The 15668-nt window shown below is 47.2% G+C and overlaps 1 long non-coding RNA gene across 1 annotated transcript; it reads right to left on the bottom strand.

Annotated features, from left to right (window-relative positions):
* Nucleotides 1-7310: 7310 nt before the first annotated feature.
* LOC129513734 (uncharacterized) lies at nt 7311-13589 on the bottom strand. The gene is made up of 2 exons (XR_008665294.1): nt 13219-13589; nt 7311-8229 (listed from the first exon to the last, which is right to left on the bottom strand). It is a non-coding gene; the product is annotated as an uncharacterized LOC129513734 (long non-coding RNA).
* Between the last annotated feature and the right edge of the window lie 2079 nt (nt 13590-15668).

Genomic DNA, 15668 nt, shown 5'->3' with positions numbered 1-15668 from the left:
TATCTCATTGTGGTTTTGATTTGTATTTCCCTGATGGCAAGTGATGCAAAGCATTTTCTCATGTGCATGTTGGCCATGTCCATGTCTTCCTCTGTGAGATTTCTCTTCATGTCTTTTGCCCATTTCATGATTGGATTGTTTGTTTCTTTGGTGTTGAGTTTAATAAGTTCTTTATAGATCTTGGAAACTAGCCCTTTATCTGATACATCATTTGCAAATATCTTCTCCCATTCTGTAGGTTGTCTTTTAGTTTTGTTGACTGTATCCTTTGCTGTGCACAAATGTTGGAGAGGATGCGGAGAAAAGGGAACCCTCTTACACTGTTGGTGGGAATGTGAACTGGTGCAGCCACTCTGGAAAACTGTGTGGAGGTTCCTCAAAGAGTTAAAAATAGACCTGCCCTACGACCCAGCAATTGCACTGTTGGGGATTTACCCCAAAGATACAGATGCAATGAAACGCCAGGACACCTGCACCCCGATGTTTATAGCAGCCATGTCCACAATAGCCAAACTGTGGAAGGAGCCTCGGTGTTCATCAAAAGATGAATGGATAAAGAAGATGTGGTCTATGTATACAATGGAATATTCCTCAGCCATTAGAAACGACAAATACCCCCCATTTGCTTCAAGGTGGATGGAACCGGAGGGTATTATGCTGAGTGAAGTAAGTCAATCGGAGAAGGACAAACATTATATGTTCTCATTCATTTGGGGAATATAAATAATAGTGAAAGGGAATATAAGGGAAGGGAGAAGAAATGTGTGGGAAATATCAGAAAGGGAGACAGAACATAAAGACTCCTAACTCTGGGAAATGAACTAGGGGTGGTGGAAGGGGAGGAGGGCGGGGGGTGGGGGTGAATGGGTGACGGGCACTGAGGGGGGCACTTGACAGGATGAGCACTGGATGTTATTCTGTATGTCGGTAAATTGAACACCAATAAAAAATAAATTTATTATAAAAAAATTATTAACGGTTGCAAAATGGCCATCTTCTAATTGTCTCTTTCCTTTATTTATTAGCTGGTATTATTCCATAAAGAGGAGCTTTTCCCTCCTCAACTGGGGCCATTTGGCCACACCATAATGGGAGCATAAATGTTCAACCGTAATAAGCAATCTTGACAGAACATCCAGAACTAGAAGTTGGACCCCAGGAGTGGGTTGGCAGGAGGAGCGGGGCCCAACGCGATTAAGGGACAAGCAGTGTGTGGATGCTGGATCTCCCCAAGACCCACCAGCATCTTTCATTTGTTTGATAGATAACCACAACCCCAGGCAAGTAGGCAGATGGAACTATGGTCAAAGCAACAAATTGTCAGCATTAGTCACCAATTTTCCTTTCTTTTTTGTTTAATATCTCGTGGATCCATTTTTCCACTCTTTGACAGTTTGGCCACAATTCAAGCTATTTCCACAGGTTTTCAGGTTTCGGGGAAGCTTCTGGTTTCTCTGATTCCTACTTTCGTACAACAGCAACATTCTTTTTAAGGCACTTGCCAGTGTTTTTGTTTTTTAATTACAAAAACATTGTCAGGCGATCTTGGCTGCCCCAGTAGCTTTATAACGATGTCATAAATACCTAAATTTGTCTCCGGTACTAAGTGAAATGCCCATATCAAATTTGGTCAAAATGAACATTTTCACTGATCATTTTGGTGTAAATAAAGTAAGTAAAACTTTCTAAAATTGATCTCAGGATTACTTTCTGCAATCTATTTTTGCATTTTAAAATTGTAAATGCAATTAAATCCAATACTGCTTACTTTACATATTTAGCAATGTGCCTCACCTTTACATAACATGTTGACATTGTGTTTAGGTAGTTTTCATAAAGAAAAACAAAACAGCCAACAGTGACAACCACACAATTTTTTACCAGACGTTCCTGAAAACAACACTTCAGATTTTAAATGTTTTTTCTTTTCTTTTCAAATTTTTATTTAAATTCTAGTTAGGTAATATACGGTGCAATATTGGTTTCAGGAGTAGAATTCAGTGATTCGTCACCTACATACCACACCCGGTGCTCATCATAACAAGTGTCCTCCTTAATCCCCTTCACCCATGTAGCTCATCCTCCATCCACCTCCCTCTATCAACTGTCACTTTGCTCTCTATCCTTAGGAGTTTCTTATGGTTTGTTCCCCTCAAAGAGTTTAAGTTGTTATCTTAAGAGTGGAATGTGGAACAAGGAGGTGAGAAATTGTTGCATAAATCATTTCCAATTCAGCATTCCATTCAGCAGAGGTGTGGCTGTAGCTCTCACCCTGTGTGTTCCTCACTGTTGGATGGCGCCATGACTTCAGTTGGACAAATCATTGTCAGAAAAGGGCCGAGCCCTTCATTTGGCAGTGAAGCCACTGTGATGAAGAAAAGAGTTCCAGATGCAGACTTACCCCCAGCATTCTGCAGTGCCTGGGGGGGATCCCACACCAGCTTTCCTGGTCACCCTCTTGGTGTTAGCTAATTTACATAGGGTCAGGGTAGGGGCTGAAGGACTTCCTAGGCGAGGGCCAGAATCCAGGAGATTCTCTCTCCCTCTCTCTCTCTCTCTCTCTCTCTCCCTGTCTGTCTTGCCATCCTCCCCAGCCTCTAAACACTCCTCCTATTTTGGAGGAACATCCCCTATAGAATCCTGGGAGAGTCTGGGCAACACTTCAAAGGAATTTCCAATCTTCTCTTGGTACCCAGAATTCTTTCATTCCATTCCTCTTGTGCTTAAGCTTGCCATCTCCTGTTGTATCATATAAAACCAGAACCCAGACTGAACGGGGACCCCTAAATCCTCCTGAAGGAAAGAAAAGTCTGCTGTTATGAGCCAGACTTGGCACCTGAGCCTGCAAGTGGGGGAAGAATAATAGTTCTGGCCCTGCTGGCTCTTAGTCAAGCCCCTCCTGAGCCTGTGATTGTGGCCACCAGAGCTAAGACACCCAGAGCCCATGCCAGTCTGCTGTGGGATCCCTCTGACACAGCACAGAGCCCGTTGCCTTACTCATTTCCCACAGGACATGAGCCACAGCTCCCAGATGACAGCCTAAGGGAGGCCAGAGGAGGGGAACCCAGACCAGCACCAGATGGTGGCCTGGACACCAACGATACACTGAGGACAGCTCTCTGAGCAGAACAATAAGAGCGTGCCTTTCATGGGTGGGGGGCCATGGGAGGAGGTGGCAGTGGCTCACAAGCTATGGCACAGAAGACTGAGCTACTAGGCACGTGATACAAGAGTTAAGGAGAGAGGCTTTGAAGCCAGACTTCATGGACTTTAACATTGGCACTGCCACTCACCAGTCGTGTATCTTTGCACAAGTAATTTCCCCCCTCTGTGTGTCAGTTTCCTCATCTATAACATGGGCTGCTATTAAGTGTACCTATCTCAAAGGGCTGTTATGGTCATTAAATCAACCAATTCTTGAGCAGCACTTGAACTGCACACATAGCAAGAGCTCAATAAATGCCGTCATCGTTAGCAATTAAGAAGTGCACTGTTTTAATACCGATAGCTCTGTGGAGGAAGGTGGGAAGGGTAGGGAGCTGTTCAATCAGAAAAAGCCTACTGGATATGGTAGGGGCCATCATTTGAACCCATCTGGTGAAGCTTAGAGACATTTGGAACAGTTGTAAACTCAGTGGTTGTTGGCAAGCTGTGATGTAATGATGAGTCTAGAGCAAGCAAAACTCTCATGCACGGGGTTGGGAATATAAATTGTTGGGCAGTATCTAACCAGAACTAAAGATCTGCTTGTCTAGGACAAACGTATTCTACTCCTACATATATGTCAAATAGATATTCATGTCACCAAAAGATATGTATAAGAATGTTAGCAACAGCACTATGTGGAATAGCCCAAAAAGGGGACCCAATACCCAACAACAGTAGAATAGGTAAATAAATTGTGAGATAGATAGGCTAAATAGTCTCACATACATAGTGAGAACTGTATATAATGTATGTATAATGAAATACTTCTCCAAAAATGAGAAGGAGCAAACTGAAACTACATTCAACCAATATGGATGAATCTCAAACACATTGTTGAACAAAAGAAGCCAAACAAAAAAAGATACTCATTGATGATTCCATTTATATAACATTCAAGTTCACAACCGGGCAACACTAATTTATGCTGTTAGAAGCCAGAAGAGTGGTTGCCTGTGGGAGGTGACACATCTGGGAGGGGACATGAGAAGAGTTTCTGCGGTACTGGTGAAGTTCTATTTCTTGATCTGGGTACTGAGGGATATGTTCACTTCGTAAAAATGCATCATATCAGGATTTGCATACTTTTCTATATGTGTGTTAGTATGTCAATAAAGATTGGCTGGGAAATACCACTTTTAATGAATTCATGTTCGAGCAGTATTTGCTTTGCCAAGTAAATGCTAGGCACAGCACTAACTACAGAGGGGATCCAGGATGGTCCAGACACAGCCCACCCTTATGAGGGGTTCAGGTCAAGCCTTGCACTTGGCACAGGTGACTGAGCCTCTGCCCTTTCTGATCCAAGTCCTTCCCCGGGCCCAGACCTAAGTCTCAAGCTGCTGACTCAAAACAGAGGGGTTTTGGTGACTGAAAACAGAGGGGTTTTCCACCGTGAACATGAGTATCCAAACCACCAGAGCAGGCTCCTAGCCATGGATGCTCCCACCCCTGCCAGGTGTTTAAGAGTCAAGTTCGCTCTCAGCTCCTTCCCCTTCTTTCCCTAAGTGTCCCACCCCACCCGCCTTGAGCTTCTCAGACCTCCTCTATCAGGCCCCACCTGCCTCCCAGAGCCTGCATGAGAGGAACTAGAATAAAATTGGACTTGACATGAAACAGATGTGCTTTCATGTACTGTTCCACCTTGTTCTAGTCGTGTGACCTCAGGCAAGTCATTCCACCTCTCTGAGACTTAATTTCTGAAATCTGAAAAAGGAAGTTCTATCGTATCTACTTTACAGGATTCTTGGGAGGTTGAAAGGGGTTAATATATGTAAAGAGCTTAGGCACAGCACCTGGCACAATAAATAAATTGCAGCGACAATGGTTCAAATCTCCCAAGAACATATTAACTTAAATTTTGTAGGGAAATGTCTCAACCAAAAGATGCAAATGGCCCTTTCACCTCACAATGAAAGAGATAGTCATGACCAGAGAGTGAGAGCAAGGAGGCAGTCAGAGGATGAGGGCAGAGGGATAGGACCTCTTGGATCCTTCTGCCCTCTGAATCAGTGACTTGGAGAATCCTGTTAGGAGGGCATGGGAGACAGGAACTCATGGGCATTGCTTGGAGAATAGGCCGTGCAGCCAATCCAGGAGCAAGAGGTGGTGTTCAGTGACATTAAACATATTTGTGACTAGTGAGGAGGGGTCTGCAAACTTGTAACCCAAATCTGCTCCCCCACTGTTTTTGTAAATAAAATTTTATGACAACACAGCCACGCACACCCATTAACATATAGCCTATGGCTGCTTTAGTGCTATGACGGCAGACTTGAGTCATTACAACAGAAATTGTATGATGCACAAAGCCAAAGATACTTGCTATCTCACCTTTACGAAAGTTTGCCGGGTCCCAACATAGGACCCAGTGACCCCACTCCTGTGGGCAGAAATCTTCCTACCAGTCTGCTAAGAACAGAACTCATTGCTGCATTGCCAATTAGGGGTTCGTCTCTGAGGAATCAAAGAATAAAATGTGGGCAGTGCTCACTATGGAATATAGTTTAAAGATTTATTTATTTATTTATTTATTTATTTATTTATTTATTTATTTATTTATTTTAGAGAGAGAGCATGAGCAGAGAGAGGGGCTGAGGGAGAAGGAGAGAGAGAATCTAAAGCAGGCTCCCCACTGAATGTGGAACCTAATGCGGGGCTCGATCTCACAACCCCAGTCAAAATAAAGAGTCGGACACTTAACCCACTGAACCATTGAGGTGTCCCTGGAATACAGTTTAAAGCAAGGAATCAGATGCATGTACAGCAGCATGGGGGATTCTCAAAAGCACAGGGGCTAAGTGACAGAAAATTAAAAATGAAAATGAGAATAATAAAAACAGCTAACATCTTTTTTGAGCATTTAGAATTTAAGCAGCAACCTGAGTGCTTAAGTATGATCTCATTTAATCCTCTGGACAGCTCTACCAAGCAGGAAGGAATATACCATCCCATTTCACACATGGAGACACTGAGACACTCAAGGGGTAAGTAACTGCTGGCAAGTGGCAGAGCACAGCAGTTTGAGTCCAAAGCCTATACTCTTGACCGCCACACTGTACAGAGCGCAGCGTCTCTCTGTATACTAAGATCACATACATCAAAACAGGTAAGCGGCAGCCTGGGCGGCTCAGCGGTTTTGCACCACCTTCAGTCCAGGGCCTGATCCTGCAGACACCGGATCGAGTCCCATGTCGTGCTCCCTGCATGGAGCTTGCTTCTCCCTCTGCCTGTGTCTCTGTCTCTCTCTGTTTCTCATGAATAAATAAATAAAATATTGTTTTTTTAATAAAAGGTAAGCTTTGCGTTCTGTGCATTTTACCATAATAAAAAAAGGAAGAAAAAAGAAAAGAAGAAAGAAAGAAGAAAGAAAGAAAGAAAGAAAGAAAGAAAGAAAGAAAGAAAGAAAGAAAGAAAGAAAGAAATGCACATCCACATACAGAGCAACAACATGTATTTGAGGATATTTACCCAGCGAGCGAAGGCCGCCTCCATGCTGGGGGAATGGGGGTTTGGGGGGGCGGGTTGCTGAAGGCAGGGAGGTGTCCAACACAGACAAATGATCGCAGCCCGCTACGAACCGGGCCGGATGATGAACTCCACTCCGTGCACCTAAGATGCAGAATTTTTCCAGCTTTCAAGTTTTCAGAGAGACTTCTGCGCCCCCAGTGCAGCTCCGGGGCGCGAGCGGAGGCCTTGGGCTGCGGCCCCCGCCCTCCCCGCCTCCCCGGCCTCCCCGGCCTCCCCGGCCTCCCCGTGGGCTGTCCCGGCAGCGGCGCGGGAGCCGGGTGCGCAGTGGGCATGACGGGGCGCCGCGGGCTGGCTGCCTTATCGCGCCGGACAGAACAAACAGCGTGGGGCCTGACACGGGCCCTCCCCGTGGCCGCAGCGGGGCAGCCGGCTTTTTCTCCTGACCATCTTTGAGCTCGAGATCAGACACAGGGAAAGATTAAAACAAATATGAATTTAATCAAGGGATTCTGCTATCCTGGGGTGGAAACAGGAGCCTGCTGACATATAGAGGCTGGAGCGCTGGGGAGCCAGAGTCGAATCAAAGCCGCTTGCTTACCACTAACCGCTCAGATGATCCATATCATAACAACAAAAAAGAAAAACAATTATTTATTCTTTTTGATGTTGCAGCTCAGCAGCAAGTTGCTTTTTGAAGAGAGCAAGGTCAAAACCAAGTTATTGTTTTTGCCTGAAACTTTGACAGGGACTCCGAGTTCTTTCGTGTGACCTACTTAGATGAGAGATGTAGCGAGGTTGGAAATGTTCATTCCTTCTGGGCCACGGATTAGGGCTTGCTTTCTTCTCTGCCCTGCCTCCTCCTCTCCGCCCCTCTCTCCCCTCTCTTCCTGTTAAGGACCTGAAGACGATGTCACGGGCAACACAGAGGCCGCCCGGCAAAAGTTCTGTCTCCTCCTGGAGAGCTCAAAGTCAAGGGCCCTGGCTGCTGGCTTCCGGGGCAAGCTGGACAAAACTCACCCTTTGGCGCCCTGCTTCACTGGCCAGGCATTCACCGGGCAGCTTCAGCCCTAAGTGCCAGGGATGCGTGCCCAGGAACAAATCAGATGGGGCCTGACCCAGGAAAGTCTGCATTTCCTAAGAGAGAGGAAGCGACTGTAATTCAGGGGATCCATGTAACCACCGTGGTTCGTGAGAAAACAGGCTCTCATCACTCAGGCCTGGGATCCAGAGGCTTCCACTCCATGGAAGTGGCATTTAGGCTTCACCTACAGGATAAATCGTGTCCAGCCAGGGGGAAAAGGTCCTCGAGGAGGAGGGTTGTGACAGAGAGAACAGCTTGCACTAAAGCCTTGCAGGTGAGAGCACGTGGATTCCAGGAGCTGAAGGCAGTTCGGCTCCAAGGGCAGAGCGTGAAGACCACAGACTAGACATGGAGCAGCTCCTGCAGGGCCTTGTGACGTCTCGGCCAGGAGTGTGGATTTCCTCTTTATGGCGATGGGGAGTCACAGCCAGGACTTTACAGCAGGAAGCAACGGATTGCTTCAGAAGGAGGGGCTATAGGGAGGCAAGACCAGGATAAGGGATGACAGGAGAGGAGGCATGCTGGGTATATGGGTGGGGAAGACTGATAAGCTACATTGTGAGCTTGGGGGTCCAGCTGGAGCCATCCAGGAGGATGCACACCGGATCTAGGGCTCAGGAGATATAGATTTGGGAGGTCACAGCACATGTCTCCCCTTCGGCCTCCTTGGATTTGGATTTTCATGTTCTTTGATTTTTCGACCAGATGTTGAAACCCTGGTGAGCCCCTTTGGGAAGCCAGAAACCACCATCAGACATCACTTTAACCCTAACATATAGTCTAGTTCAGAAGTCAAGAGGGGTGCCCTGGTATGAGTTCCCCCAAAGCCGCACATGAGATAAGGATGTGAGCATAAACAGCTTATCAGGGAAATGGTCCCAGGAGGCACCTGTAGGGACATGAGGAGGTGAGGCAGGAGGAGAAAGTGGGCAAAAGGGGTTCAATCCTGACTAGACCCTGGGACATGCCTGAAGTGTCCCACCCAAGGGATAGTAAAGCTGAAGGATTCATCCACCATTTCCTAACGGTTCTCTGCTAAGGGCCGCTCCTGGGAAACTTGGAGCCTGTCCCATGTGGGGCGGGTGGGTCACCCTAGTGCATGCAGAGAATGAATCCAGATAGTTGCAGTTCTTTGCAGTGAGAAGTCAGAGGTGGGAGCTGTGAGTGGCAAAGGCATCCACTATGTCTGCTCCATGCAGCAAATCACCAAAATGAGTGGTTTCCGAGAAATGGATGGATTTTAACTATTAAAAACAATTTAACAACACAATAGAGAGAATTTTCTCCAAGTTTCCCAACCCCAAGAAAAAAACACCAGAGGGTCCAAGAAAAAAAACAAGAAATAAACATAATTATGACACCATTCCCACCTCCAACAAAGACAGGCCTGAAAATATTCCAGAGGAACACCTCCACATCCAGAGAATATCAAAATGGCATCACTGGAAAAGTTAAAGATGTTTACTCCATTTCCTGTTGAGGGAAGCAGGTAACCTTTCTTTCTTTCTTTCTTTCTTTCTTTCTTTCTTTCTTTCTTTCTTTTTTACTTTTTTAAGATTTTTATTTTTTTATTCATGAGAGACATAGAGAGAGAAAAAGAGGCAGAGACACAGACAGAGGGAGAAGCAGGCTCCATGCAGGGAGCCTGATGTGGGACTCGATCCTGGATCTCCAGGATCACGCCCTGGGCTGAAGGCGGCGCTAAACCGCTGAGCCACCTGCGCTGCCCTCTTTCTTTCTTTTTTTTAAAGATTTTATTTATTTATTCATAAGAGACACACACACACAGAGGCAGAGACATAGGAAGAGGGAGAAGCAGGCTCCATGCAGGGAGCCCAATGTGGCACTCGATCCCGGGACCCCAGGATCACACCCTGAGCCAAAGGCAGACGCTTAAACCGCTGAGCCACCCAGGCATCCCACGAGCCACTCAGACATCCCAATAACATTTCTTTCAATGAAGGAGTAGTATGCTGGAGGAGAATAGCCCAAAAGCTGGTGAGGGACCCCAAAGGCTGGCCTGTCAGAGAAGGTTATATGGGATTCAGTGAGAAGACCTCACTCTCCGCTGCCAATCCTCCAGGGCTCCTGTGGCAGACCTTACCAGTTCCACACACACCAGCCCAACTCACACACAAGGCCCTATGGGTCTTGCTCTACAATCAGGGCCCTGGCCAAAGTGCCATGGAATTACCATGCCCTGGGGAATAGCCTGCCAATGGCAGATGGGGAATTGGTGAAGGAGCACCCCAGGTTCTTGCCTGTGAAGTGGTAATGCAGAGGTGTATGCTACACACCGCTGCCGGCAGCCCCTAGTGGTATGGAGCTCTAGTGGCTTACAGCGACAGCTGGCTTGACTATGCCCCCTTTGCCAGCCACCTTCTGTCTCTGTGTCACTTGCCATGGTCTGCTGCAGCTGGCTCGTACAAGGCCAAGAAAGCCTCTTCTACCCACCTCTTCCCAGCTCCTCATTCAGATGTGTCATGTGGGTAGCTTGAAACCAACCACGGTGGCAACACTGACACCATGAAATTGATAGACACTATAGTGGTTTTGTTTTGTTTTGTTTTGTTTTGTTTTTTTCAGAGAACCAGTTAAAGGGGTGCCTGGGTGGCTCCATCAGTTAAGCATCTGACTCTTGGTTTCAGCTCAGGTCATGATCTCAGGGTCATGAGATCGAGCCCTCAGTCAGGCTAAGCATGGAGCCTGCTTAGGATTCTCTCTCTCCTCTCCCTTTGTACTTCCCCCAACTCATGTTCTCTCTCTCTTTCTCTCCCTTTCTCTCTCTCTCTCTCTCTCTCTCTCTCTCTCTCTCTCTTTCTCTCAAAAAAGGAAAAAATCATAACTTCAGAGAACCAGTTTGCCAACACACTACAACTCATTTTCCCACTTTCTTACCATTGTTTCTTGGCATTGCCTCCCAAATAAATGTATACTCAAACCCTTGCTCAGGATCTGCTCCTGGGGACACTAAAATTAAGATAGCCCCCTTGTGTCTGCAGACCAAAACAGCTATCTAGCTCACACAGGTGGTGTCACAGAGGCAGGAGGCCCTTTCCAAGTCATGTCTTTACCTTATACTCTAGCCTTCTCTCCTCTGGCAGCGCTCCCTCTGACCCTCTCCCCTCCCCCCCCATAGGACAGCCAAACCCATCCCCAGTCTCCCCAACACCCTCAGTACGCATTCATTGTTCATACCCGCTCAGCATCTGTTCCACTACTGACAGCAGCCTGGTTTTCTTTAGAGAAGGTGCTAGGTTTTTTCAGTGCTCCCGATCCTTCTCTCTTCTCTGCATCTAAACCCTTCACCATTGGACTTTATGGTTTATCTCGCTAAAGAAGCAAAGTTTATGTCCCCACCCCTTGGCTCTGGGCTCAGTTCTGTGGCTTTGGAGAAAAGATTGAGGCAGAAGTGATGGTGTGCCCAGTCTGAGCCTCAGCCTCGCACAGGCATCACTGTTTCTTGTCCTGTGACTTTGCCATCACCCTGAGGAGGACATTCGGGGCTAATCAGCTGGTCCCAGAAGGAGAAGAACAGAGAATGGGAGCAGAGCTGTTCCAGTGAACTGCCTCAGACAGGCTCGGCCTGGCCAGACCCTCCAGCCAAACCACAGATGTGCAAGCAATAAACACTCCCCATTCTAGGCAGCCAGGTTCTGTGGTTGTTACAATAAAGGGAACCATCCACATGGCTCCACCCACTCAATCCACATGGTTCAGGTGGAGCTGACCCCATCTCCCAGCTCCAGAGAAGACATGTGCCAATCCATATAGCCAATCCATATAGCACCCTGGTACTCTGGCTCAAGTCACTATTCCATTAATGGGCCTGTGGTCCAAGACAGGCCAATGAGACCCAACCCTGGGACATTTGCTGGAATTCCTGAAAAAGAAGTACTTGCTTCGCATTTGGGCTGCATACATGGTGGGATGTCAGCCAGTTGCTGCAAGCAGCCATCTTGTTAAGGCAAGGGAACTGCCTTTTGGAGAATGGAGCAGTCATGTGCTAGTGAACTAGCTCTCCCACAAAAAATAAAAATAAAAAAAGGCCCTGATTTGTAGTTTTTGCCAATTTCCATGACATAAATACTCCTACCATGGGCAATTTCATGCTACCAATGATTTAACTATTCAAGATTCCTGAATGTTTTACAATTAGCTCCAGCACACCGCTGAAATAGAACCTATACCATGGAAAACAGAAGCAAAAGATGGAGAGATAGACAGTATTCTGGTGATACTATGTGAGCCCCTACATCTAGCCATGCCTGAAATCCATTAGTCCCTTGGACTGTACTCATATGTGAGCCAACAATTTCCTTCTGTTTTTCTTAAGCCACTCGGGGTTGGGTTTCTTTTATTTGCAATGAAAGATGACTAATATACCCATATCCCATGGGCCTCCATGCCTCCATGCCTTAAAAAATAATAATAAATCACTCAAAAATAACAGTAGGAAAGCAACTATTTAAGCATTAACTATGTGCCAGGCACTTTGGAGAAAAGTAGTCCTGCCAATAATTTTCATACAGACCTTACAAGGTAGACATCACTGGGTCCACTTTTCAGATGAGCAAACTGAGGCAGAGAGATTGAAGGACTTGCCAGCTGACATCAGAGCCTGTGACTCCACCTACCTCCCTCTGGGGCTGCTCTCACTTCAGCCAAGAATGCTTCCCACCTCTTCCTACCTGGTGATCTTGCAGTCATCTTTTAAACAACTAAGTAATTTGTGACAGGACTTGGTCTCACTCTCCGTATGTCACTCTGCCTCTTTCTGTGTGACTCCATTCTATCTCCTGGGGGCTTGGAAGCACTGGACTCATTTCTTCTCATCCACAACTCCACTAGAAAATAGGATTTCCTTTCTCTAGCTCATCCTATAAAAAAAAAAAGTGGACCTGACTTTCATTGGGACCCACAGCCATTGTGACTGCGGCTGAGGGATGGAGAATGGGTTGGCTTAGGCTAAGGTCACATGCATGCCTGGATCATATAGACTGAGGCCAAGGTCACCTGCCATACCCGAGGTCTGGGTGGGGGGTCAGTCTCACCCAGACTACATAGACTGAGTTTGAGGAAGCAGTGCATTCCCCATGGAAAACGAGAAGTTCTTGCCAGAAGTGAGAGTGGATGCTGAGCATAAAGGCAACAAATTCCCAAGGTGCACATCTCCATTCTAGAGCACCATCCAATGCCAGCTTCCCAGTATTTCTCACATGGTTTCTAACCAACTCACTAACTTCAGCCTCCACATATTAACCGTCCTCTGCATAGCTCTGAATCTTTCAACTTCCACTCAAAAACAAAACAAAACAAAACAAACAAACGAACTTCAATGACTTCCTGTTGTCTGGTCCATAAAATCCAAGCTCCTAGACCTGAAACTAAAGACCCACCCTACTCTGAATTTGAGAGAACTTTCCAGCCTCATTTCCCCTGGTTTCTCTTCCCCCACTTACCTGACATTTCAGCCAAACCAGAATATAGTTGCTGGTCTTCTAATACATCTCCTGTTTTCTCTCCTCTGAGCCAATAGCTTGCCTGGAATGCTTGCCCACTCCCCTTTCCCTTTCTCCAAGATCCCAAAATCAAACCCAGCTTGATGGGCTGCCACCCCCAGGAAGGTACATATTCTGCTGAATCCACACCGACTCCAGGTTCCCAACCCAGCCACTCTTCTGCCTCTTGATCCATTAGCAGGTCCTCCTCAGCACCCTCCTCCTGGTGTGGCTTCTCTGTTGAGGAGAGTTTGAGCTCCTGTGAGCAGGAGTTTTGTGAGACCAAGAGCAAACCTCTCAGGTAATCAAGTTAGTCTCACCATTGATCAGGATCCTTTCAATGGCAAAAAAAAAAAAAAAAAAAAAAAAAAAAAAAAAAAAAAACCCACATCAAACCTCTTTAAGTGTAACAGGTCATTGGCTGAGCAGTAAGCACACACAGAACAGAGGTGCCAGCATGACTGAATTCAAGGTACCTTTCTCTCTCTCTCTCTCTCTCCACCCCTCCCCTTTCTCTTCTTATCTTATTTCTACTGTTCTTGATGTAATGGCTTCCCTTCTTCATACTGTAGCTTCCTTCATGCAGCTGGAGAAGGAGGCTTCTAGTGATTCCAGCTTAGGTCACCCTTAGAATTTGGGATCTTGGAGAATGGAAAACCATCTTCCCTAACACTTCAGGCAGCAAAATTCTGAGGAGGTCACTGTCCGGCCTCAGGTCATATGACCTTCCCAGAGCCAATCAATCCCTGTGGACTGAGGAATAGGGTTCTTGACTGGCCAGGCCTGTGTCACATGGCCAAGGTCACCTGCCTCACTTTTGCCCCACCTTTGCCCCACCTTTACAGCTACATGTAATAGACCCCCCGCCACACACACACACCCAGGAAAGAGTGCTGGCTGCCAGAAGACAAAAAGAAAGAAAAAAAGACAATCATTAGCCATAGAACCCCCACAACACCCAAGCATGAGGACTGGTCCATGTAGTGGAATAGCCACTTCGCTGTTGCCGGCAATGATAGCTAAAGAGATCTGGCTGGGGAGAACAACATAGCTCACGTTTGTTGAGTGTGCCAAATACCATTCTAAGCACTTCTGTGTATTAACTCACTTGTTTCTCATGACAACCCACTGAGCTAAGTATAGTTATGAGTCCCATTCTACAGGTGAGAAAAGTAAGACCTCAAAAGGGTAAGTTGCTTGCCCAAGGCTCCCAGGCTAAGAAGATGAGGAGCCAGGATTGAAAACTCAGGAGCACAGTCCCAGAACCTATGCCCTCCCCACTGCACAATGCCTTGGACAAGGGGAGCTTGGCAGTGGGCAGCACACACTGGATGTATAGGAGAGCCAGAGAAACCTGCACCCATGTGGTTACAACCTCCAATCTGCCCAAGGTATTCTTCATTAAAATAGGCCAAGGGCCTGGCAGGCAGCTTCTGCCTGGCTCTGCCCCAAGGAAGGAAAGCATGATATGATGATATGACATCCAACCTTCATCAGCTCACCAGCCCTCACCAGCTCGCCTCGACTCCTCGGTCAGCCAGGTTTCTCCACTCCTAGGCACCCTGAGCTCCTCACCCAGTGACAGGTGTGACAGGGAAATGAGGCAACAGGGGCCTGTAGGAGACAGGAGGCCATGAAGGCCTCCAGGGACAAGTGCAGAAACCAGAGCCCCAGGCCAGGCCAGCACTGGAGAGGCATAGAGAGAAGACAGACAGGCAGACAGAAAGAAGAAGAAAGTGGGAGACACACAGAAAGAGAGCAAAGCAGAAAGCAGGGGATGGAGATAGGGGCGTGTCCTCCCTTGCCCTTCCCACAGGCACCCACTGTCAACACATCTAACTCTCCTCTCCAGAGCTGGAAGCAAGAAGGGGAGGTGACATGACCCCACCAATCAGGCAGTACGAGTTCTGCAGCTGTATTTCTTCAGTTAAAATTCCCCTCAAGTCCCTGATGCAGAGTAAGAGCTTCCAGAGGCAAAGTGAGTGAAGAGAGACTCCCATGGGGGATGCCCCTCACTTGACCCTACTTTGGGCCACGGGCCCAATACTCAGAGAGCCCCAGGAATACCTTCCAGTCAGGCTCCAGAAGCAAAGGCCCATGGCCACTGAGCCCTGCAAAGTGGCAAAAGAAGGCAGAGGGATCCCTGCCAGACCCTCCCCATCTCCCGCCATGGGATCTGAATTCTCTTCTGACCCCACCTCACATAAGACCCCCCGTTCTCTCAGGATATCTGATTCCTCTTGTGGAACAGGAACTGGAGGTCTGGCTTTGACCTTGATTACCCTCTGCCCTTTCAAAGACCTCAGTCTGCCATCTCTGCGGTCCTGTGACTCTGCTGGTCCTCACCAGTGGTGAGGCAGTGGTGCTTTCACGAGGATGCTACTCAGCAACCCCCAACTTCTTCTGGAAGG

This window comes from Nyctereutes procyonoides, unplaced genomic scaffold, assembly GCF_905146905.1.
Source record: "Nyctereutes procyonoides isolate TBG_1078 unplaced genomic scaffold, NYPRO_anot_genome, whole genome shotgun sequence".
Classification (NCBI taxonomy): domain Eukaryota; kingdom Metazoa; phylum Chordata; class Mammalia; order Carnivora; family Canidae; genus Nyctereutes; species Nyctereutes procyonoides.
This window is presented reverse-complemented; position numbering and strand designations above follow the sequence as displayed.